We start from the raw sequence: 23,291 nt of genomic DNA on the forward strand, positions 1-23,291 counted from the left end.
GAGAAGTAGAGAGTAGGAGTGAATAGTAGATAATGAGTAGTAGAATAGAGAGTGAGTAGCAGAGAGTGAGTAGTAGAGACTAGAGAGTAGTAGAATGAGAAGTAGAGAGTGAGTAGTAGAGAGTAAAGAATAGAGAGTGAGTAGTAGAGAGTGAATAGTAGAGAGTAGTAGAGTGAGTAGTAGAGAGTGAGGAGTAGAGAGTAGTAGAGTGAGAAGTAGAGAGTGAGTAGTAGAGAGTAAAGAGTAGAGAGTAGAGAGTGAGTAGTAGAGAGTAAAGAGTAGAGAGAAGAGAGAGAGTAGTAGAGGGAGTAGTAGAGAGTAGTAGAGAGAGTAGTAGAGTGAGTAGTAGAGAGTGAGTAGTAGAGAATGAGTAGTAGAGAATTAATAGAGAATGAGTAGTAAAGAGTAGTAGTGAGTAGAGTAGTAGAGAGTAGTGTTGTAGATAAGAGAGTGAGTAGCAGTGAGTAGTAGAGTGCGTAGTAGAGTACTAGAGTGAGTAGTAGAGAGTAAAGTAGTAGAGTGAGTAGTAAAGAGTGATTAGTAGAGTCAGTAGTAGAGTCAGTAGTGGAGAGTGAGTTGTAGAGAGTAGTAGAGAAGGAGTGGGTAGTAGAGAGTGAGTAGTAGAGTGAGTAGTAGAGAATTAGTAGAGAATGAGTAGTAGAGAGTAGTAGTGAGTAGAGTAGTAGAGAGTAGTGTTGTAGATAAGAGAGTGAGTAGTGGTGAGTAGTAGAGAGTAGTAGAGTGAGTAGTAGAGAGTGAGGAGTAGAGAGTAGTAGAGTGAGAAGTAGAGAGTGAGTAGTAGAGAGTAAAGAGTAGAGAGTAGAGAGTGAGTAGTAGAGTGAGTAGTAGAGAGTAAAGAGTAGAGAGAAGAGAGAGAGTAGTAGAGGGAGTAGTAGAGAGTAGTAGAGAGAGTAGTAGAGTGAGTAGTAGAGAGTGAGTAGTAGAGAATGAGTAGTAGAGAGAGTTATAGAGATAGTTATAGAGAGAGTAGTAGAGAGGGTAGTAGAGAGTAGTAGAGAGAGTAGTAGAGAGAGTAGTAGAGAGAGTAGTAGAGAGTAGTAGAGTAGAGAGTAGTAGAGAGAGTAGTAGAGAGTAGTAGAGAGAGTAGTAGGGAGTAGGAGTGAGTAGGAATGAGTAGTAGAATAGTAGATAATGAGTTGAGCAGAGAGTAGTAGAGAGTAGTAGTGAGAAGTAGAGAGTGAGTAGTAGAGAGTAAAGATTAGAGAGAGTAGTAGAGAGTGAGTAGTAGTGACTAGAGTAGTAGATACGAGAGTGAGTAGTAGAGTGAGTAGTAGAGAGTAGAGTAGTAGAGAGTGAGTAGTAGAGAGAGAGTGAGTAGTAGAGAGTGAGTAGTAGAGAGTGAGTAGTAGAGAGTAGTAGAGAGTGAGTAGTAGAGAGTAGTAGAGTGAGAAGTAGAGTGAGAAGTAGAGAGTGAGCATTAGAGAGTGAGTAGTAGAGAGTAGAGTAGTAGATAGGAGAGTGAGTAGTAGAGTGAGTAGTAGAGAGTGAGTATTAGAGAGTAGGAGTGAGTATTAGAGAGTGAGTAGTAGAGTGAGTAGTAGAGTGAGTAGTAGAGAGTAGTAGAGAGTGAGTAGTAGAGAGTAGGAGTGAGTAGTAGAGAGTGAGTAGTAGAGAGTAGGAGTGAGTATTAGAGAGTGAGTAGTAGAGTGAGTAGTAGAGTGAGTAGTAGAGAGTAGTAGAGAGTGAGTAGTAGAGAGTGAGTAGTAGAGAAAGTTGTAGAGAGCATAGTAGAGAGCGAGTAGTAGAGAGCGAGTAGTAGATAGTAGAGTAGTAGAGAGTAGTAGTGAGTAGTAGAGTGTAGTAGAGAGTGAGTAGTAGAGTGAGTAGTAGAGAGTGAGTAGTAGAGTAGTAGTGAGTAGTAGAGAGAGTAGTAGAGAGAGTAGTAGAGAGAGTAGTAGAGAGAGTAGCAGAGTAGTAGAGAGTGAGTAGTACAGAGAAGTAGAGTAGTAGACAGTGAGTAGTAGAGTGAGTAGTAGAGTGAGTAGTAGAGAGTGAGTAGTAGAGAGTGAGCAGTAGAGAGTGAGCAGTAGAGAGTGAGCAGTAGAGAGTAGTAGTGAGTAGAGTAGTAGAGAGTAGAGTAGAAGAGAGTAGAGTAGTAGAGAGTAGAGTAAGTAGTAGAGAGTAGTAGAGTAGTAGAGAGTAGTAGAGAGTGAGTAGTAGTGAGTGACTAGTAGAGTGAGTAGTAGAGAGTGAGTAGTAGAGAGTGAGTAGTAGATAGTGAGTAGTAGATAGTGAGTAGTAGAGAGAAGTAGAGAGTAGGATTGAATAGTAGATAATGAGTAGTAGAGTAGAGAGTGAGTAGTAGAGAGTGAGTAGTAGAGACTAGAGAGTAGTAGAATGAGAAGTAGAGAGTGAGTAGTAGAGAGTAAAGAATAGAGAGTGAGTAGTAGAGAGTGAATAGTAGAGAGTAGTAGAGTGAGTAGTAGAGAGTGAGGAGTAGAGAGTAGTAGAGTGAGAAGTAGAGAGTGAGTAGTAGAGAGTAAAGAGTAGAGGGTAGAGAGTGAGTAGTAGAGTGAGTAGTAGAGAGTGAGTAGTAGAGAGTAAAGAGTAGAGAGTAGAGAGAGAGTAGTAGAGGGAGTAGTAGAGAGTAGTAGAGAGAGAAGTAGAGTGAGTAGTAGAGAGTGAGTAGTAGAGAATGAGTAGTAGAGAGAGTTATAGAGAGAGTTATAGAGAGAGTAGTAGAGAGAGTAGTAGAGAGTAGTAGAGAGAGTAGTAGAGAGAGTAGTAGAGAGAGTAGTAGAGAGTAGTAGAGAGTAGTAGAGTAGATAGTAGTAGAAAGAGTAGTAGAGAGTAGTAGAAAGAGTAGTAGAGAGTAGGAGTGAGTAGGAATGAGTAGTAGAATAGTAGATAATGAGTAGAGCAGAGAGTAGTAGAGAGTGAGTAGTAGAGAGTAGTAGTGAGAAGTAGAGAGTGAGTAGTAGAGAGTAAAGATTAGAGAGAGTAGTAGAGAGTGAGTAGTAGTGACTAGAGTAGTAGATACGAGAGTGAGTAGTAGAGTGAGTAGTAGAGAGTAGAGTAGTGTAGGGGGAGTAGTAGAGAGAGAGTGAGTAGTAGAGAGAGAGTGAGTAGTAGAGAGTGAGTAGTAGAGAGTGAGTAGTAGAGAGTAGTAGAGAGTGAGTAGTAGAGAGTAGTAGAGTGAGAAGTAGAGTGAGAAGTAGAGAGTGAGTATTAGAGAGTGAGTAGGAGAGAGTAGAGTAGCAGATAGGAGAGTGAGTAGTAGAGTGAGTAGTAGAGAGTGAGTAGTAGAGAGTGAGTAGTAGAGAGTAGTAGAGAGTAGTAGTGAGTAGTAGAGAGTGAGTAGTAAAGAGTGAATAGTAGAGAGTGAATAGTAGAGAGTGAATAGTAGAGAGTGAATAGTAGAGAGTAGTATAGTGAGAAGTTGAGAATGAGTAGTAGAGTAAAGAGGGTAGATGTGAGTAGTAGAGAGTGAGTAGTAGGAGTGAGTAGTAGAGAGTGAAGAGTAGAGAGTGAGTAGTAGACTGAGTAGTAGAGAGTGAGCAGTAGAGAGTGAGCAGTAGAGAGTAGTAGTGAGTAGAGTAGTAGAGAGTAGAGTAGAAGAGAGTAGAGTAGTAGAGAGTAGAGTAAGTAGTAGAGAGTAGTAGAGTAGTAGAGAGTAGTAGAGAGTGAGTAGTAGTGAGTGAGTAGTAGAGAGTGAGTAGTAGAGAGTGAGTAGTAGATAGTGAGTAGTAGATAGTGAGTAGTAGAGAGAAGTAGAGAGTAGGAGTGAATAGTAGATAATGAGTAGTAGAATAGAGAGTGAGTAGCAGAGAGTGAGTAGTAGAGACTAGAGAGTAGTAGAATGAGAAGTAGAGAGTGAGTAGTAGAGAGTAAAGAATAGAGAGTGAGTAGTAGAGAGTGAATAGTAGAGAGTAGTAGAGTGAGTAGTAGAGAGTGAGGAGTAGAGAGTAGTAGAGTGAGAAGTAGAGAGTGAGTAGTAGAGAGTAAAGAGTAGAGAGTAGAGAGTGAGTAGTAGAGAGTAAAGAGTAGAGAGAAGAGAGAGAGTAGTAGAGGGAGTAGTAGAGAGTAGTAGAGAGAGTAGTAGAGTGAGTAGTAGAGAGTGAGTAGTAGAGAATGAGTAGTAGAGAATTAATAGAGAATGAGTAGTAAAGAGTAGTAGTGAGTAGAGTAGTAGAGAGTAGTGTTGTAGATAAGAGAGTGAGTAGCAGTGAGTAGTAGAGTGCGTAGTAGAGTACTAGAGTGAGTAGTAGAGAGTAAAGTAGTAGAGTGAGTAGTAAAGAGTGATTAGTAGAGTCAGTAGTAGAGTCAGTAGTGGAGAGTGAGTTGTAGAGAGTAGTAGAGAAGGAGTGGGTAGTAGAGAGTGAGTAGTAGAGTGAGTAGTAGAGAATTAGTAGAGAATGAGTAGTAGAGAGTAGTAGTGAGTAGAGTAGTAGAGAGTAGTGTTGTAGATAAGAGAGTGAGTAGTGGTGAGTAGTAGAGAGTAGTAGAGTGAGTAGTAGAGAGTGAGGAGTAGAGAGTAGTAGAGTGAGAAGTAGAGAGTGAGTAGTAGAGAGTAAAGAGTAGAGAGTAGAGAGTGAGTAGTAGAGTGAGTAGTAGAGAGTAAAGAGTAGAGAGAAGAGAGAGAGTAGTAGAGGGAGTAGTAGAGAGTAGTAGAGAGAGTAGTAGAGTGAGTAGTAGAGAGTGAGTAGTAGAGAATGAGTAGTAGAGAGAGTTATAGAGATAGTTATAGAGAGAGTAGTAGAGAGGGTAGTAGAGAGTAGTAGAGAGAGTAGTAGAGAGAGTAGTAGAGAGAGTAGTAGAGAGTAGTAGAGTAGAGAGTAGTAGAGAGAGTAGTAGAGAGTAGTAGAGAGAGTAGTAGGGAGTAGGAGTGAGTAGGAATGAGTAGTAGAATAGTAGATAATGAGTTGAGCAGAGAGTAGTAGAGAGTAGTAGTGAGAAGTAGAGAGTGAGTAGTAGAGAGTAAAGATTAGAGAGAGTAGTAGAGAGTGAGTAGTAGTGACTAGAGTAGTAGATACGAGAGTGAGTAGTAGAGTGAGTAGTAGAGAGTAGAGTAGTAGAGAGTGAGTAGTAGAGAGAGAGTGAGTAGTAGAGAGTGAGTAGTAGAGAGTGAGTAGTAGAGAGTAGTAGAGAGTGAGTAGTAGAGAGTAGTAGAGTGAGAAGTAGAGTGAGAAGTAGAGAGTGAGCATTAGAGAGTGAGTAGTAGAGAGTAGAGTAGTAGATAGGAGAGTGAGTAGTAGAGTGAGTAGTAGAGAGTGAGTATTAGAGAGTAGGAGTGAGTATTAGAGAGTGAGTAGTAGAGTGAGTAGTAGAGTGAGTAGTAGAGAGTAGTAGAGAGTGAGTAGTAGAGAGTAGGAGTGAGTAGTAGAGAGTGAGTAGTAGAGAGTAGGAGTGAGTATTAGAGAGTGAGTAGTAGAGTGAGTAGTAGAGTGAGTAGTAGAGAGTAGTAGAGAGTGAGTAGTAGAGAGTGAGTAGTAGAGAAAGTTGTAGAGAGCATAGTAGAGAGCGAGTAGTAGAGAGCGAGTAGTAGATAGTAGAGTAGTAGAGAGTAGTAGTGAGTAGTAGAGTGTAGTAGAGAGTGAGTAGTAGAGTGAGTAGTAGAGAGTGAGTAGTAGAGTAGTAGTGAGTAGTAGAGAGAGTAGTAGAGAGAGTAGTAGAGAGAGTAGTAGAGAGAGTAGCAGAGTAGTAGAGAGTGAGTAGTACAGAGAAGTAGAGTAGTAGACAGTGAGTAGTAGAGTGAGTAGTAGAGTGAGTAGTAGAGAGTGAGTAGTAGAGAGTGAGCAGTAGAGAGTGAGCAGTAGAGAGTGAGCAGTAGAGAGTAGTAGTGAGTAGAGTAGTAGAGAGTAGAGTAGAAGAGAGTAGAGTAGTAGAGAGTAGAGTAAGTAGTAGAGAGTAGTAGAGTAGTAGAGAGTAGTAGAGAGTGAGTAGTAGTGAGTGACTAGTAGAGTGAGTAGTAGAGAGTGAGTAGTAGAGAGTGAGTAGTAGATAGTGAGTAGTAGATAGTGAGTAGTAGAGAGAAGTAGAGAGTAGGATTGAATAGTAGATAATGAGTAGTAGAGTAGAGAGTGAGTAGTAGAGAGTGAGTAGTAGAGACTAGAGAGTAGTAGAATGAGAAGTAGAGAGTGAGTAGTAGAGAGTAAAGAATAGAGAGTGAGTAGTAGAGAGTGAATAGTAGAGAGTAGTAGAGTGAGTAGTAGAGAGTGAGGAGTAGAGAGTAGTAGAGTGAGAAGTAGAGAGTGAGTAGTAGAGAGTAAAGAGTAGAGGGTAGAGAGTGAGTAGTAGAGTGAGTAGTAGAGAGTGAGTAGTAGAGAGTAAAGAGTAGAGAGTAGAGAGAGAGTAGTAGAGGGAGTAGTAGAGAGTAGTAGAGAGAGAAGTAGAGTGAGTAGTAGAGAGTGAGTAGTAGAGAATGAGTAGTAGAGAGAGTTATAGAGAGAGTTATAGAGAGAGTAGTAGAGAGAGTAGTAGAGAGTAGTAGAGAGAGTAGTAGAGAGAGTAGTAGAGAGAGTAGTAGAGAGTAGTAGAGAGTAGTAGAGTAGATAGTAGTAGAGAGAGTAGTAGAGAGTAGTAGAAAGAGTAGTAGAGAGTAGGAGTGAGTAGGAATGAGTAGTAGAATAGTAGATAATGAGTAGAGCAGAGAGTAGTAGAGAGTGAGTAGTAGAGAGTAGTAGTGAGAAGTAGAGAGTGAGTAGTAGAGAGTAAAGATTAGAGAGAGTAGTAGAGAGTGAGTAGTAGTGACTAGAGTAGTAGATACGAGAGTGAGTAGTAGAGTGAGTAGTAGAGAGTAGAGTAGTGTAGGGGGAGTAGAAGAGAGAGAGTGAGTAGTAGAGAGAGAGTGAGTAGTAGAGAGTGAGTAGTAGAGAGTGAGTAGTAGAGAGTAGTAGAGAGTGAGTAGTAGAGAGTAGTAGAGTGAGAAGTAGAGTGAGAAGTAGAGAGTGAGTATTAGAGAGTGAGTAGGAGAGAGTAGAGTAGCAGATAGGAGAGTGAGTAGTAGAGTGAGTAGTAGAGAGTGAGTAGTAGAGAGTGAGTAGTAGAGAGTAGTAGAGAGTAGTAGTGAGTAGTAGAGAGTGAGTAGTAAAGAGTGAATAGTAGAGAGTGAATAGTAGAGAGTGAATAGTAGAGAGTGAATAGTAGAGAGTAGTATAGTGAGAAGTTGAGAATGAGTAGTAGAGAGTAAAGAGTAGAGTGAGTAGTAGAGAGTGAGTAGTAGAGAGTGAGTAGTAGAGAGTGAAGAGTAGAGAGTGAGTAGTAGACTGAGTAGTAGAGAGTGAGCAGTAGAGAGTGAGCAGTAGAGAGTAGTAGTGAGTAGAGTAGTAGAGAGTAGAGTAGAAGAGAGTAGAGTAGTAGAGAGTAGAGTAAGTAGTAGAGAGTAGTAGAGTAGTAGAGAGTAGTAGAGAGTGAGTAGTAGTGAGTGAGTAGTAGAGAGTGAGTAGTAGAGAGTGAGTAGTAGATAGTGAGTAGTAGATAGTGAGTAGTAGAGAGAAGTAGAGAGTAGGAGTGAATAGTAGATAATGAGTAGTAGAATAGAGAGTGAGTAGCAGAGAGTGAGTAGTAGAGACTAGAGAGTAGTAGAATGAGAAGTAGAGAGTGAGTAGTAGAGAGTAAAGAATAGAGAGTGAGTAGTAGAGAGTGAATAGTAGAGAGTAGTAGAGTGAGTAGTAGAGAGTGAGGAGTAGAGAGTAGTAGAGTGAGAAGTAGAGAGTGAGTAGTAGAGAGTAAAGAGTAGAGAGTAGAGAGTGAGTAGTAGAGAGTAAAGAGTAGAGAGAAGAGAGAGAGTAGTAGAGGGAGTAGTAGAGAGTAGTAGAGAGAGTAGTAGAGTGAGTAGTAGAGAGTGAGTAGTAGAGAATGAGTAGTAGAGAATTAATAGAGAATGAGTAGTAAAGAGTAGTAGTGAGTAGAGTAGTAGAGAGTAGTGTTGTAGATAAGAGAGTGAGTAGCAGTGAGTAGTAGAGTGCGTAGTAGAGTACTAGAGTGAGTAGTAGAGAGTAAAGTAGTAGAGTGAGTAGTAAAGAGTGATTAGTAGAGTCAGTAGTAGAGTCAGTAGTGGAGAGTGAGTTGTAGAGAGTAGTAGAGAAGGAGTGGGTAGTAGAGAGTGAGTAGTAGAGTGAGTAGTAGAGAATTAGTAGAGAATGAGTAGTAGAGAGTAGTAGTGAGTAGAGTAGTAGAGAGTAGTGTTGTAGATAAGAGAGTGAGTAGTGGTGAGTAGTAGAGAGTAGTAGAGTGAGTAGTAGAGAGTGAGGAGTAGAGAGTAGTAGAGTGAGAAGTAGAGAGTGAGTAGTAGAGAGTAAAGAGTAGAGAGTAGAGAGTGAGTAGTAGAGTGAGTAGTAGAGAGTAAAGAGTAGAGAGAAGAGAGAGAGTAGTAGAGGGAGTAGTAGAGAGTAGTAGAGAGAGTAGTAGAGTGAGTAGTAGAGAGTGAGTAGTAGAGAATGAGTAGTAGAGAGAGTTATAGAGATAGTTATAGAGAGAGTAGTAGAGAGGGTAGTAGAGAGTAGTAGAGAGAGTAGTAGAGAGAGTAGTAGAGAGAGTAGTAGAGAGTAGTAGAGTAGAGAGTAGTAGAGAGAGTAGTAGAGAGTAGTAGAGAGAGTAGTAGGGAGTAGGAGTGAGTAGGAATGAGTAGTAGAATAGTAGATAATGAGTTGAGCAGAGAGTAGTAGAGAGTAGTAGTGAGAAGTAGAGAGTGAGTAGTAGAGAGTAAAGATTAGAGAGAGTAGTAGAGAGTGAGTAGTAGTGACTAGAGTAGTAGATACGAGAGTGAGTAGTAGAGTGAGTAGTAGAGTAGTAGAGAGTGAGTAGTAGAGAGAGAGTGAGTAGTAGAGAGTGAGTAGTAGAGAGTGAGTAGTAGAGAGTAGTAGAGAGTGAGTAGTAGAGAGTAGTAGAGGAGAAGTAGAGTGAGAAGTAGAGAGTGAGCATTAGAGAGTGAGTAGTAGAGAGTAGAGTAGTAGATAGGAGAGTGAGTAGTAGAGTGAGTAGTAGAGAGTGAGTATTAGAGAGTAGGAGTGAGTATTAGAGAGTGAGTAGTAGAGTGAGTAGTAGAGTGAGTAGTAGAGAGTAGTAGAGAGTGAGTAGTAGAGAGTAGGAGTGAGTAATAGAGAGTGAGTAGTAGAGAGTAGGAGTGAGTATTAGAGAGTGAGTAGTAGAGTGAGTAGTAGAGTGAGTAGTAGAGAGTAGTAGAGAGTGAGTAGTAGAGAGTGAGTAGTAGAGAAAGTTGTAGAGAGCATAGTAGAGAGCGAGTAGTAGAGAGCGAGTAGTAGATAGTAGAGTAGTAGAGAGTAGTAGTGAGTAGTAGAGTGTAGTAGAGAGTGAGTAGTAGAGTGAGTAGTAGAGAGTGAGTAGTAGAGTAGTAGTGAGTAGTAGAGAGAGTAGTAGAGAGAGTAGTAGAGAGAGTAGTAGAGAGAGTAGCAGAGTAGTAGAGAGTGAGTAGTACAGAGAAGTAGAGTAGTAGACAGTGAGTAGTAGAGTGAGTAGTAGAGTGAGTAGTAGAGAGTGAGTAGTAGAGAGTGAGCAGTAGAGAGTGAGCAGTAGAGACTGAGCAGTAGAGAGTAGTAGTGAGTAGAGTAGTAGAGAGTAGAGTAGAAGAGAGTAGAGTAGTAGAGAGTAGAGTAAGTAGTAGAGAGTAGTAGAGTAGTAGAGAGTAGTAGAGAGTGAGTAGTAGTGAGTGACTAGTAGAGTGAGTAGTAGAGAGTGAGTAGTAGAGAGTGAGTAGTAGAGAGTGAGCAGTAGAGAGTAAAGTAGTACAGTTAGTAGAGAGAGTGAGTAGTGAGTGGTAGAGTCAGTAGTAGTCAGTAGTAGAGAGTCAGTAGTAGAGAGTCAGTAGTAGAGAGTAGAGAGAGAGTAGAGAGAGAGTAGAGAAGTAGAGAGAGAGTAGTAGAGTAGTAGAGAGTGAGTTGTAGATATTGAGTAGTAGAGAGAAGTAAAGTAGTAGACAGTGAGTAGTAGAGAGTAAAGTAGTAGAGTGAGTTGTAGAGAGTGAGTAGTAGAGTGAGTAGTAGAGTGAGTAGTACAGTGAGTACTAGAGTGAGTACTAGAGTCAGTAGTAGAGTCAGTAGTAGAGAGTGAGGAGTAGAGAGTAAAGTAGTAGAGTGAGTAGAGAGTGTGTGTAGTGAGTAGTAGAGTCAGTAGTAGAGTCAGTAGTAGAGAGTCAGTAGTAGAGTCAGTAGTAGAGAGTCAGTAGTAGAGAGTCAGTAGTAGAGATTCAGTAGCAGAGAATCAGTAGTAGATAGTAGTGAGTAGAAGAGAGTGAGTAGTAGAGAGTGAGAAGTAGAGAGTGAGACATAGAGAGTAGAGTAGTAGAGATTAGAGTAGTAGAGTATAGTAGTAGATAGGAGTGAGTAGTAGTGAGTAGTAGAGAGCAGTAGAGTGAGTAGTAGAGCAGTAGAGTGAGTACTAGAGTAGTAGAGTCAGTAGTAGAGAGTGTAGTATAGAGTAGGAGTGAGTAGGAGTAGTAGGGAGTAGTAGAGAGTACTAGAGAGTACTAGAGAGTAGTAGATAGGAGAGTGAGTAGTAGAGAGTAGTAGAGTGAGTAGTAGAGAGCGAGTAGTAGAGAGTAGAGTAGTAGAGAGTAGAGTAGTAGATAGGAGTGAGTAGTAGTGAGTAGTAGAGAGCAGTAGAGTGAGTAGTAGAGAGTGAGTAGTAGAGAGTGAGCAGTAGAGAGTAAAGTAGTACAGTTAGTAGAGAGAGTGAGTAGTGAGTAGTAGAGTCAGTAGTAGTCAGTAGTAAAGAGTCAGTAGTAGAGAGTCAGTAGTAGAGAGTAGAGAGAGAGTAGAGAGAGAGTAGAGAAGTAGAGAGAGAGTAGTAGAGTAGTAGAGAGTGAGTTGTAGATATTGAGTAGTAGAGAGAAGTAAAGTAGTGGACAGTGAGTAGTAAAGAGAAAAGTAGTAGAGTGAGTTGTAGAGAGTGAGTAGTAGAGTGAGTAGTAGAGTGAGTAGTAGAGTGAGTACTAGAGTGAGTACTAGAGTCAGTAGTAGAGTCAGTAGTAGAGAGTGAGGAGTAGAGAGTAAAGTAGTACAGTGAGTAGAGAGTGTGTGTAGTGAGTAGTAGAGTCAGTAGTAGAGTCAGTAGTAGAGAGTCAGTAGTAGAGTCAGTAGTAGAGAGTCAGTAGTAGAGAGTCAGTAGTAGAGATTCAGTAGCAGAGAATCAGTAGTAGATAGTAGTGAGTAGTAGAGAGTGAGTAGTAGAGAGTGAGAAGTAGAGAGTGAGACGTAGAGAGTAGAGTAGTAGAGAGTAGAGTAGTAGAGTATAGTAGTAGATAGGAGTGAGTAGTAGTGAGTAGTAGAGAGCAGTAGAGTGAGTAGTAGAGCAGTAGAGTGAGTAGTAGAGTAGTAGAGTCAGTAGTAGAGAGTGTAGTAGAGAGTAGGAGTGAGTAGGAGTAGTAGGGAGTAGTAGGGAGTAGTAGAGAGTACTAGAGAGTAGTAGATAGGAGAGTGAGTAGTAGAGAGTAGTAGAGTGAGTAGTAGAGAGCGAGTAGTAGAGAGTAGAGTAGTAGAGAGTACAGTAGTAGATAGGCGTGAGTAGTAGTGAGTAGTAGAGAGCAGTAGAGTGAGTAGTAGAGAGTGAGTAGTAGAGAGTGAGCAGTAGAGAGTAAAGTAGTACAGTTAGTAGAGAGAGTGAGTAGTGAGTAGTAGAGTCAGTAGTAGTCAGTAGTAGAGAGTCAGTAGTAGAGAGTCAGTAGTAGAGAGTAGAGAGAGAGTAGAGAGAGAGTAGAGAAGTAGAGAGAGAGTAGTAGAGTAGTAGAGAGTGAGTTGTAGATATTGAGTAGTAGAGAGAAGTAAAGTAGTAGACAGTGAGTAGTAGAGAGTAAAGTAGTAGAGTGAGTTGTAGAGAGTGAGTAGTAGAGGGAGTAGTAGAGTGAATAGTAGAGTGAGTACTAGAGTGAGTACTAGAGTCAGTAGTAGAGTCAGTAGTGAGGAGTAGAGAGTAAAGTAGTAGAGTGAGTAGAGAGTGTGTGTAGTGAGTAGTAGAGTCAGTAGTAGAGTCAGTAGTGGAGAGTCAGTAGTAGAGTCAGTAGTAGAGAGTCAGTAGTAGAGAGTCAGTAGTAGAGATTCAGTAGCAGAGAATCAGTAGTAGATAGTAGTGAGTAGTAGAGAATGAGTAGTAGAGAGTGAGAAGTAGAGAGTGAGATGTAGAGAGTAGAGTAGTAGAGAGTAGAGTAGTAGAGTATAGTAGTAGATAGGAGTGAGTAGTAGTGAGTAGTAGAGAGCAGTAGAGTGAGTAGTAGAGCAGTAGAGTGAGTAGTAGAGTAGGAGAGTCAGTAGTAGAGAGTGTAGTAGAGAGTAGGAGTGAGTAGGAGTAGTAGGGAGTAGTAGGGAGTAGTAGAGAGTACTAGAGAGTAGTAGATAGGAGAGTGAGTAGTAGAGAGTAGTAGAGTGAGTAGTAGAGAGCGAGTAGTAGAGAGTAGAGTAGTAGAGAGTAGAGTAGTAGATAGGAGTGAGTAGTAGTGAGTAGTAGAGAGCAGTAGAGTGAGTAGTAGAGAGTGAGTAGTAGTGTAGAGTAGTAGAGAGAGTAGTAGAGAGTAAAGTAGTAGAGTGAGTAGTAGAGTGAGTAGTAGAGAATTAGTAGAAATTTAGTAGTAGAGAGTAGTAGAGAGTGAGAAGTAGAGAGTAGAGTAGTAGATAGGAGTGAGTAGTAGTGAGTAGTAGAGAGCAGTAGAGTGAGTAGTAGAGAGTGAGTAGTAGTGTAGAGTAGTAGAGAGTGAGTAGTAGAGAGTGAGTAGTAGAGAGTAGTAGAGAGTGAGTAGTAGAGTGTGAGTAGTAGAGAGTGAGTGAGAAGTAGAGTAGTAGAGAGTGAGTAGTAGAGTCAGTAGTAGAGCGAGTAGTGGAGAGTAGTGGAGAGAGTAGTAGAGAGTAGTAGTGTAGAGAGTAAGTAGTAGACAGAGTAGTAGAGTGAGTAGTAGAGAGTGAGTAGTAGAGTGAGTAGTAGAGAATTAGTAGAGAATGAGTAGTAGAGAGTAGTAGTGAGTAGTAGAGAGAGGAGGAGTAGATAGGAGAGTGAGTAGTAGAGTAGTAGAGAGTGAGTAGTAGAGTGAGTGGTAGAGAGTGAGTAGTAGAGAGTGAGTAGTAGAGAGTGAGTAGTAGAGAGAGTAGTAGAGAGAGTAGTAGAGAGAGAGCAGTAGAGAGAGAGTAGTAGAGAGATGTAGAGTAGTAGAGAGTGAGTAGTAGAGAGTAAAGTAGTAGAGTGTAAAGTAGTAGAGTGAGTAGTAGAGAGTGAGTAGTAGAGTGAGTAGTTGAGATTGAGTAGTAGAGAGTGAGTAGTAGAGAGTGAGTAGTAGATAGTGAGTAGTAGAGAGAAGTAGAGTAGTAGAGAGTGAGTAGTAGAGTCAGTAGTAGAGAGCGAGTAGTAGAGAGTGAGTAGTAGAGAGAGAAGTAGAGAGAGTAGTAGAGAGAGTAGTAAAGTACTAGAGAGTGAGTAGTAGAGAGAGTAGTAGATAGTGAGTAGTAGAGAGAAGTAGAGTAGTAGAGAGTGAGTAGTAGAGAGCAAAGTAGTAGAGTGAGTAGTAAAGAGTGAGTAGTAGAGAGTGAGTAGTAGAGAGTAAAGTAGTAGAGTGAGTAGTAGAGAGTGAGTAGTAGAGCCAGTAGTCGAGTCAGTAGTGGAGTCAGTAGTGGAGTCAGTAGTAGAGAGTCAGTAGTAGAGAGTCAGTAGTAGAGAGTCAGTAGTAGATAGTAGAGAGTAGTAGAGTGAGTAGTAGAGAATTAGAAGAGAATGAGTAGTGGAGAGTAGTAGAGAGTAGAGTAGTAGAGAGTAGAGTAGTAGATTGGAGAGTGAGTAGTGGTGAGTAGTAGAGAGTAGTAGAGTAGTAGAGAGTGAGTAGTAGAGAGTGAGTAGTAGAGTGAGTAGTAGAGAGTGAGTAGAAGAGTGAGTAGTAGAGAGTGAGTAGTAGAGAGTGTGTAGAACAGAGTAGTAGTGAGTAGTAGAGAGTAGTAGAGAATAGAGTAGTAGAGTAGAGTAGTAGATAGGAGAGTGAGTAGTAGAGTAGTAGATAGGAGAGTGAGTAGTAGTGAGTAGTAGAGAGTAGAGTAGTAGAGTGAGTAGTAGAGTGAGTAGTAGAGTGAGAAGTAGTAGTGAGTAGTAGTGAGTAGTAGAGAGTGAGTAGTAGAGTGAGTAGCAGAGTGAGTAGCAGAGAGTGAGAAGTAGAGAGTGAGTAGGAGAGAGTGAGTAGTAGAGTAGAGAGGAGTAAAGTGAGTAGTAGAGTAGAGTAGTAGAGAGAGTAGTAGGGAGTGAGTAGTAGAGAATGAGTAGTAGAGAGTAGTAGAGTGTGAGTAGTAGAGTGTGAGTAGTAGAGTGTGAGTAGTAGAGAGAAGAGTAGAGTAGTAGAGAGGGAGTAGTGGAGAGTAGTAGAGAGAGTAGTAGAGAGTAGTAGGGTAGAGAGTAAGTAGAGAGTAGAGTAGTAGATAGGAGAGTGAGTAGTAGAGAGTAGTAGAGTAGTAGAGAGTGAGTAGTAGAGTAGAGAGTAGTAGAGAGTGAGTAGTAGAGTAGTAGAGAGTGAGGAGTAGAGTGAGTAGTAGAGTGAGTAGTAGAGTGAGTAGCAGAGTGAGTAGCAGAGAGTGAGTAGTAGAGAGTGAGTAGTAGAGAGTAGTAGAGAGTAGTAGTGAGTAGTAGAGTGAGTAGTAGAGAGTAGAGGATTAGAGAGTAGAGGAGTAGAGTAGTAGAGGAGTAGAGTAGTAGAGAATAGTAGACAGTAGTGGAGAGGGAGTACAAGAGAGGGAGTAGTAGAGTATAGGAGTAGAGAGAAGCTGAGAGTGAGTAGTAGTGAGTAGTAGAGTGAGTAGTAGTGAGTAGTAGAGTGAGTAGTAGAGAGAGTAGTAGAGAGAGAGCAGGAGACAGAGTAGTAGAGTAGTAGAGAGTGAGTAGTAGATAGTGAGTAGTAGAGAGAAGAAGAGTAGTAGAGAGTGAGTAGTAGAGAGTCAGTAGTAGAGTGAGTAGTAGAGAGTGAGTAGTAGAGAGTAGTATTAGAGAGTAGTAGTGAGTAGTAGAGAGAGTAGTAGAGAGAGTAGTAAAGTAGTAGAGAGTGAGTAGTAGAGAGTGAGTAGTAGAGAGTGAGTAGTAGAGAGAAGAGGAGTAGTAGAGAGTGAGTAGCAGAGAGTGAGTAGTAGATTCAGTAGTAGAGAGTAGTAGATAGTGAGTATTAGAGAGAAGTAAAGTAGTAGAGACTGAGTAGTAGAGAGTAAAGTAGTAGAGTGAGTAGAGAGAGTGAGTAGTAGAGTCAGTAGTAGGGAGTGAGTAGTAGGGAGTGAGTAGTAGAGTGAGTAGTAGAGAGTGAGTAGTTGAGAGTGAGTAGTTGAGAGTGAGTAGTAGAGAGCGTAGTCAAAAGTAGTAGTGAATAGTAGAGAGAAGAGTATAGTAGTAGAGAGTAGTAGAGAGGGAGTAGTGGAGACTAGTGTAGAGAGTAGTAGAGTAGAGAGTAAGTAGAGAGTAAGTAGTAGTGAGTAGTAGAGAGTGAGTAGTATAGAGTAGTAGAGAGAGTAGTAGAGAGAGTAGTAGAGTGAGTAGTAGATAGTAGTGAGTAGTAGATAGTAGTGAGTAGTAGAGAGTGAGTAGTAGAGAGTTAGTGTAGAGTCAGAAGAAGAGAGTGAGTAGTAGAGAGTAGTAGATAGGGAGTAGTGGTGAGTAGTAGAGGGTGAGTAGTGGAGAGTGAGTAGTAGAGAGTGAGTAGTAGAGAGTGAGTAGTAGAGAGTGAGTAGTAGAGAGTGAGTAGTAGAGAGTAGTAGTGAGTAGTAGAGAGAAAAGTTAGAGAGAGTAGTAGAGAGAGTAGTAGAGAGAGTAGTAGAGTGAGTAGTAGAGTGAGTAGTAGATAGTAGTGAGTAGTAGAGAGTGAGTAGTAGAGTGAGTAATAGAGAATTAGTAGAGAATGAGTAGTAGAGAGTAGTAGTGAGTAGTAGAGTGAGTAGTAGAGAGAGTAGTAGAGAGTGAGCAGTAGTGTAGAGTAGTAGAATGAGTAGTAGAGAGTGAGTAGTAGAGAGTGTGTAGTAGAGTGTGAGTAGTAGAGAGAAGAGTAGAGTAGTAGAGAGGGAGTAGTGGAGAGTAGTGGAGAGGGTAGTAGAGAGTAGTAGGGTAGAGAGTAAGTAGAGAGTAAGTAGTAGAGTGAGTAGAGAGTCAGTAGTAGAGAGTCAGTAGTAGAGTCAGTAGTAGAGAGTCAGTAGTAGAGAGTCAATAGTAGAGAGAGAGTAGAGAGAGAGAGTAGAGAGAGAGTAGAGAAGTAGAGAGAGAGTAGTAGAGTAAGTAGTAGATAATTAGTAGAGAATGAGTAGTAGAGAGTACTACTGAGTAGTAGAGAGCAGTAGAGTGAGTAGTAGAGAGTAGTAGAGTGACTAGTAGAGAGTGAGTAGTAGAGTGAGTAGTAGAGAGTGAGTAGTAGAGAGTGAGTAGTAGAGAGTGTTAGAGAGTGAGTAGTAGATTGAGTAGTAGAGTGAGTAGTAGAGTGAGTAGTAGAGAGTGAGTAGTAGAGAGAGTAGTAGAGACAGCAGTAGAGAGAGTAGTAGAGAGTAGAGAGAAGAGAGAGTAGAGAGAGAAGTAGAGAGAGAAGTAGAGAGAGTAGTAGATAGTGAGTAGTAGAGAGAAGTAGAGTAGTAGATAGTGAGTAGTAGAGAGTAAAGTAGTAGAGTGAGTAGTAGAGTGAGTAGTAGAGTGAGTAGTAGAGAGTGAGTAGTAGAGAGTAAGTAGTAGAGAGTAAAGTAGTACAGTTAGTAGAGAAAGTGAGTAGTGAGTAGTAGAGTCAGTAGTAGTCAGTAGTAGAGAGTCAGTAGTAGAGAGTCAGTAGTAGAGAGTAGAGAGAGAGTAGAGAGAGAGTAGAGAAGTAGAGAGAGAGTAGTAGAGTAGTAGAGAGTGAGTAGTAGATATTGAGTAGTAGAGAGAAGTAAAGTAGTAGATAGTGAGTAGTAGAGAGTAAAGTAGTAGAGTGAGTTGTAGAGAGTGAGTAGTAGAGTGAGTAGTAGAGTGAGTAGTAGAGTGAGTACTAGAGTGAGTACTAGAGTCAATAGTAGAGTCAGTAGTAGAGTCAGTAGTGGAGTCAGTAGTAGAGAGTGAGGAGTAGAGAGTAAGGTAGTAGAGTGAGTAGAGAGTGTGTGTAGTGAGTAGTAGAGTTAGTAGTGGAGTCAGTAGTAAGGAGTCAGTAGTAGAGTCAGTAGTAGAGAGTCAGTAGTAGAGAGTCAGTAGTAGAGATTCAGTAGTAGAGAGTCAGTAGTAGATAGTAGTGAGTAGTAGAGAGTGAGTAGTAGAGAGTGAGAAGTAGAGAGTGAGAAGTAGAGACTAGAGTAGTAGAGAGTAGAGAAGTAGAGTAGAGTAGTAGATAGGAGTGAGTAGTAGTGAGTAGTAGAGAGCAATAGAGTGAGTAGTAGAGCAGTAGAGTGAATAGTAGAGTAGTAGAGTCAGTAGTAGAGAGTGTAGTAGAGAGTAGGAGTGAGTAGGAGTAGTAGGGAGTAGTAGGGAGTAGTAGAGAGTACTAGAGAGTAGTAGATAGGAGAGTGAGTAGTAGAGAGTAGTAGAGTGAGTAGTAGAGAGCGAGTAGTAGAGAGTAGAGTAGTAGAGAGTAGAGTAGTAGATAGGAGTGAGTAATAGAGAGTAGTAGAGTGAGTAGTAGAGAGTGAGTAGTAGTCTGGAGTAGTAGAGAGAGCAGTAGAGAGTAAAGTAGTAGAGTGAGTAGTAGAGTGAGTAGTAGAGAATTAGTAGAAAATGAGTAGAAGAGAGTAGTAGAGAGTGCGAAGTAGAGAGTAGAGTAGTAGATAGGAGTGAGTAGTAGTGAGTAGTAGAGAGCAGTAGAGTGAGTAATAGAGAGTGAGTAGTAGTGTAGAGTAGTAGAGAGTGAGTAGTAGAAAGTGAGTAGTAGAGAGTAGTAGAGAGTAAGTAGTAGAGTGTGAGTAGTAGAGAGTGAGTAGTAGAGAGAAGTAGAGTAGTAGAGAGTGAGTAGTAGAGTCAGTAGTAGAGATCGAGTAGTGGAGAGTAGTGGAGAGAGTAGTAGAGAGTAGTAGGGTAGAGAGTAATTAGTAGACTGAGTAGTAGAGTGAGTAGTAGAGAGTGAGTAGTAGAGTGAGTAGTAGAGAATTAGTAGAGAATGAGTAGTAGAGAGTAGTAGTGAGTAGTAGAGAGAGGAGCAGTAGATAGGAGAGTGAGTTGTAGAGTAGTAGAGAGTGAGTAGTAGAGTGAGTGGTAGAGAGTGAGTAGTAGAGAGTGAGTAGTAGAGAGTGAGTAGTAGAGAGAGTAGTAGAGAGAGTAGTAGAGAGAGAGTAGTAGAGAGAGAGTAGAAGAGAGATGTAGAGAGTGAGTAGTAGAGAGTAAAGTAGTAGAGTGTAAAGTAGTAGAGTGAGTAGTAGAGAGTGAGTAGTAGAGTGAGTAGTAGAGTGAGTAGTTGAGAGTGAATAGTAGAGAGTGAGTAGTAGAGAGTGAGTAGTAGATAGTGAGTAGTAGAGAGAAGTAGAGTAGTAGAGAGTGAGTAGTAGAGTCAGTAGTAGAGAGCGAGTAGTAGAGAGTGAGTAGTAGAGAGAGAAGTAGAGAGAGTAGTAGAGAGAGTAGTAAAGTAGTAGAGAGTGAGTAGTAGAGAGAGTAGTAGATAGTGAGTAGTAGAGAGTAGTAGAGTAGTAGAGAGAGAGTAGTAGAGAGTGAGTAGTAGAGAGTGAGTAGTAGAGAGTAGGAGTGAGTAGTAGAGAGTGAGTAGTAGAGAATTAGTAGAGAATGAGTAGTAGATTAGTAGTAGTGAGTAGTAGAGATTAGAGGAGTAGAGTAGTAGATAGGAGAGAGAGTAGTAGTGAGTAGTAGAGCAGTAGAGTGAGTAGTAGAGAGTGAGTAGTAGAGAGAAGTAGAGTAGCAGAGTGAGTAGTAGAGAGTAAAGTAGTAGAGTGAGTAGAGAGTCAGTAGTAGAGAGTCAGTAGTAGAGTCAGTAGTAGAGAGTCAGTAGTAGAGAGTCAGTAGTAGAGAGAGAGTAGAGAGAGAGTAGAGAGAGAGTAGAGAAGTAGAGAGAGAGTAGTAGAGTGAGTAGTTGATAATTAGTAGAGCATGAGTAGTAGAGAGTAGTACTGAGTAGTAGAGAGCAGTAGAGTGAGTAGTAGAGAGTAGTAGAGTGAGTAGTAGAGAGTGAGTAGTAGAGTAAGTAGTAGAAAGTGAGTAGTAGAGAGTGAGTAGTAGAGAGTAGTAGAGAGTAGTAGAGAGTGAGTAGTAGAGTGAGTAGTAGAGTGAGTAGTATAGAGTGAGTAGTAGAGAGAGTAGTAGAGAGAGTAGTAGAGAGAGTAGTAGAGAGTAGAGAGAGAGAAGAGAGAGTAGAGAGAGAAGTAGAGAGAGAAATAGAGAGAGTAGTAGATAGTGAGTAGTAGAGAGAAGTAGAGTAGTAGATAGTGAGTAGTAGAGAGTAAAGTAGTAGAGTGAGTAGTAGAGTGAGTAGTAGAGTGAGTAGTAGAGTAGAGAGTAGTAGAGAGTGAGTAGTAGAGTGAGTAGTAGAGAGTGAGTAGTAGAGTGAGTAAAAGAGTGACTAGTAGAGTGAGTAGTAGAGTGAGTAGTAGAGAGTGAGTAGTAGAGAGTAGTAGACTGAGTAGTAGTGAGTAGTAGAGTGAGTAGTAGAGAGTAGAGGAGTAGAGAGTAGAGGAGTAGAGGAGTTGAGGAGTAGTAGAGAGTAGTAGAGAGTGAGTACAAGAGAGGGAGTAGTAGAGTATAGGAGTAGAGAGAAGCTAAGAGTGAGTAGTAGTGAGTAGTAGAGTGAGTAGTAGTGAGTAGTAGAGTGAGTAGTAGAGAGAGTAGTAGAGAGAGTAGTAGAGAGAGAGTAGTAGATAATGAGTAGTAGAGAGAAGAGTAGTAGAGAGTGAGTAGTAGAGAGTAAAGTAGTAGAGTGAGTAGTAGAGAGTCAGTAGTAGAGAGAGAGTAGTAGAGAGTAGTAGTAGAGAGTAGTAGTGAGTAGTAGAGAGAGTAGTAGAGAGAGTAGTAGAGAGAGTAGAGAGTGAGTAGTAGAGAGAAGAGGAGTAGTAGAGAGTGAGTTGTAGAGAGTAAAGTAGTAGAGTGAGTAGAGAGTGTGAGTAGAGAGAGTGGGTAGTAGAGTGAGTAGTAGAGTGAGTAGTAGAGAGTGAGTAGTAGAGAGTAGTAGAGAGTAGAGTAGTAGATAGGAGAGTGAGTAGTAGAGAGTAGTAGAGATTGAGTAGTAGATAGTAGTGAGTAGTAGAGAGTGAGTAGTAAAGAGTGAGTAGTAGAGAATTAGTAGAGAATGAGTAGTAGAGAGTAGTAGTGAGTAGTAGAGTGAGTAGTAGAGAGAGTAGTAAAGAGAGTAGTAGAGAGAGTAGTAGAGAGTGAGTAGCATAGTAGAGAATAGTAGAGTGAGTAGTAGAATGAGTAGTAAAGAGTAAGTAGTAGAGAGTGAGTAGTAGAGAGTGAGTAGTAGAGAGTAGAGTAGTAGACAGGAGAGTGAGTAGTAGTGAGTAGTAGAGAGTAGTAGAGTGAGTAGTAGAGTCAGTAGTAGAGAGTGAGTAGTAGAGAGTAGGAGTGAGTAGTAGAGAGTTAGTAGAGAATGAGTAGTAGAGAGCAGAAGTGAGTAGTAGAGTGAGTAGTAGTGTAGAGTAGTAGAGAGTGAGTAGTAGAGAGAAGAATAGAGTAGTTGAGAGGGAGTAGTAGAGAGTAGTGGAGAGAGTAGTAGAGAGTAGTAGGGTAGAGAGTAAGTAGAGAGTAAGTAGTAGAGCGAGTAGTAGATAATTAGAAGAGAATGAGTAGTAGAGAGTAGTAGTGAGTGGTAGAGTGTAGAGTAGTAGATAGGAGAGTGAGTAGTGAGTAGTAGAGAGCAGTAGAGTGAGTAGTAGAGTGAGTAGTAGAGAGTGAGTAGTAGAGAGAGAGTAGCAGAGAGAGTAGTAGAGAGTAGTAGAGATGTAGAGTAGTAGAGAGTGAGTAGTAGAGAGTGAGTAGTAGAGAGTAAAGTAGTAGAGAATGAGTAGTAGAGTCAGTAGTAGAGTGAGTAGTAGAGAGTGAGTAGTAGAGAGTAGTAGAGAGTGAGTTGTAGAGTAAAGTAGTAGTGAGTAGTAGAGAGTGAGTAGTAGAGAGTGAGTAGTAGAGTAGAGTAGTAGATAGGAGAGTGAATAGTAGTGAGTAGTAGAGTAGTAGAGAGTAGTAGAGTGAGTAGTAGAGAGTGAATAGTAGAGAGCGAGAAGTAGAGAGCGAGTAGTAGAGAGTGAGTAGTAGAGAGCGAGTAGTAGATAGTAGCAGAGAGTAGATAGAAGAGAGTAGTAGGTAGTAGAGAGTAGTAGAGAGTGAGTAGTAGAGAGTAAAGTAGTAGAGAGTAAAGTATTAGTAAGTAGTAGAGAGTGAGTAGTAGAGAATGAGTAGTAGAGAGTAGTAGTAGATAATGAGTAGTAGAGTAGAGAGTGAGTAGTAGAGTGAGTAGCAGAGAGTAGAGTAGTAGAGAGCGAATAGTAGAGAGTGAGTAGTAGAGAGTGAGTATTAGAGAGTAGTAGAGTGAGAAGTAGAGAGTGAATCGTAGAGAATAGTAGAGTGAGTAGTAGAGAGTGAGTAGTAGAGAGTAGTAGTGAGTAGTAGAGAGTAGTAGAGAGTAGTAGAGAGTGAGTAGTAGAGTAGTAGTGAGTAGTAGAGAGTAGTAGAGAGTAGGAGAGAGCAGTAGAGAGTAGTAGAGAGTATTAGAGTATAGTAGTAGATAGGAGAGAGAGTAGTAGTGAGGAGTAGAGAGTAGTAGAGAGTAGTAGTGAGTAGTAGAGAGTAGAGTAGTAGAGTGCGTAGTAGAGAGATTAGTAGAGAGAGTAGTAGAGAGTGAGTAGTAGAGTCAGTAGTGGAGTCAGTAGTGGAGTCAGTAGTGGAGTCAGTAGTGGAGTCTGTAGTAGAGAGTGAGTAGTAGAGTCAGTAGTAGAGAGTGAGTAGTAGAGTCAGTAGTAGAGTGAGTAGTAGATAGTAGTGAGTAGTAGAGTGAGTAGTAGAGAGTGAGTATTAGAGAGTGAGTTGTAGAGAATTAGTAGAGAATAAATAGTAAAGAGTAGTAGTGAGTAGAAGAGAGCAGAGTAGTAGATAGGAGAGTGAGTAGTAGTGAGTGAGTAGTAGAGAGTAAAGTAGTAGAGTGAGTAGTAAAGAGTGAGTAGTAGTCAGTAGTAGAGTCAGCAGTAGAGAGTGAGTAGTAGAGAGTGAGTAGTAGAGTGAGTAGTAGAGAATTAGTAGAGAATGAGTAGTAGAGAGTAGTAGTGAGTAGTAAAGAGTAGAGTAGTAGAGAGTAGAGTAGTAGATAAGAGAGTGAGTAGTAGTGAGTAGTAGAGAGTAGTAGAGTGAGTAGTAGAGTAGAGAGTGAGTAGTAGAGTAGAACAGAGTGAGTAGTAGAGTAGAGTAGTAGAGTGAGTAGTAGAGAGTAGTAGAGAGAGAGTAGTAGAGAGTGAGTAGTAGAGAGTAGTAGAGAGTGAGTAGTAGATAGTAGAGAGTAGAGAGTAGTAGGTAGTAGAGAGTAGTAGAGAGTGAGTAGTAGAGCGTGAGTAGTATAGAGGAGTAGTGAGTGGTAGAGAATAGTAGAGAGTAGTAGATAGTAGAGTAGTAGAGAGTAGAGTAGTAGAGAGTAGAGTAGTAGATAGGAGAGTGAGTAGTAGAGAGTAGTAGAGTGAGTAGTAGAGAGTGAGTAGTAGAGTAGAGAGTAGTAGAGAAGAGTAGTAGAGTGGATAGTAGAGAGTGAGTAGTAGAGAGTGAGTAGTAGTGAGTAGTAGAGAGTAGTAGAGTAGTAGAGTAGAGAGTAGTAGAGAGTGAGTAGTAGAGTGAGTAGTAGAGAGTGAGTAGTAGAGTGAGTAAAAGAGTGACTAGTAGAGTGAGTAGTAGAGTGAGTAGTAGAGAGTGAGTAGTAGAGAGTAGTAGACTGAGTAGTAGTGAGTAGTAGAGTGAGTAGTAGAGAGTAGAGGAGTAGAGAGTAGAGGAGTAGAGGAGTAGAGGATTTGAGGAGTAGTAGAGAGTAGTAGAGAGTGAGTACAAGAGAGGGAGTAGTAGAGTATAGGAGTAGAGAGAAGCTAAGAGTGAGTAGTAGTGAGTAGTAGAGTGAGTAGTAGTGAGTAGTAGAGTGAGTAGTAGAGAGAGTAGTAGAGAGAGAGTAGTAGAGAGAGAGTAGTAGATACTGAGTAGTAGAGAGAAGAGTAGTAGAGAGTGAGTAGTAGAGAGTAAAGTAGTAGAGTGAGTAGTAGAGAGTCAGTAGTAGAGAGAGAGTAGTAGAGAGTAGTAGTAGAGAGTAGTAGTGAGTAGTAGAGAGAGTAGTAGAGAGAGTAGTAGAGAGAGTAGTAGAGAGAGTAGAGAGTGAGTAGTAGAGAGAAGAGGAGTAGTAGAGATTGAGTAGTAGAGAGTAAAGTAGTAGAGTGAGTAGAGAGTGTGAGTAGAGAGAGTGGGTAGTAGAGTGA

Source organism: Triturus cristatus, chromosome 1_1 (assembly GCF_964204655.1).
Source record: "Triturus cristatus chromosome 1_1, aTriCri1.1, whole genome shotgun sequence".
NCBI lineage: Eukaryota > Metazoa > Chordata > Amphibia > Caudata > Salamandridae > Triturus > Triturus cristatus.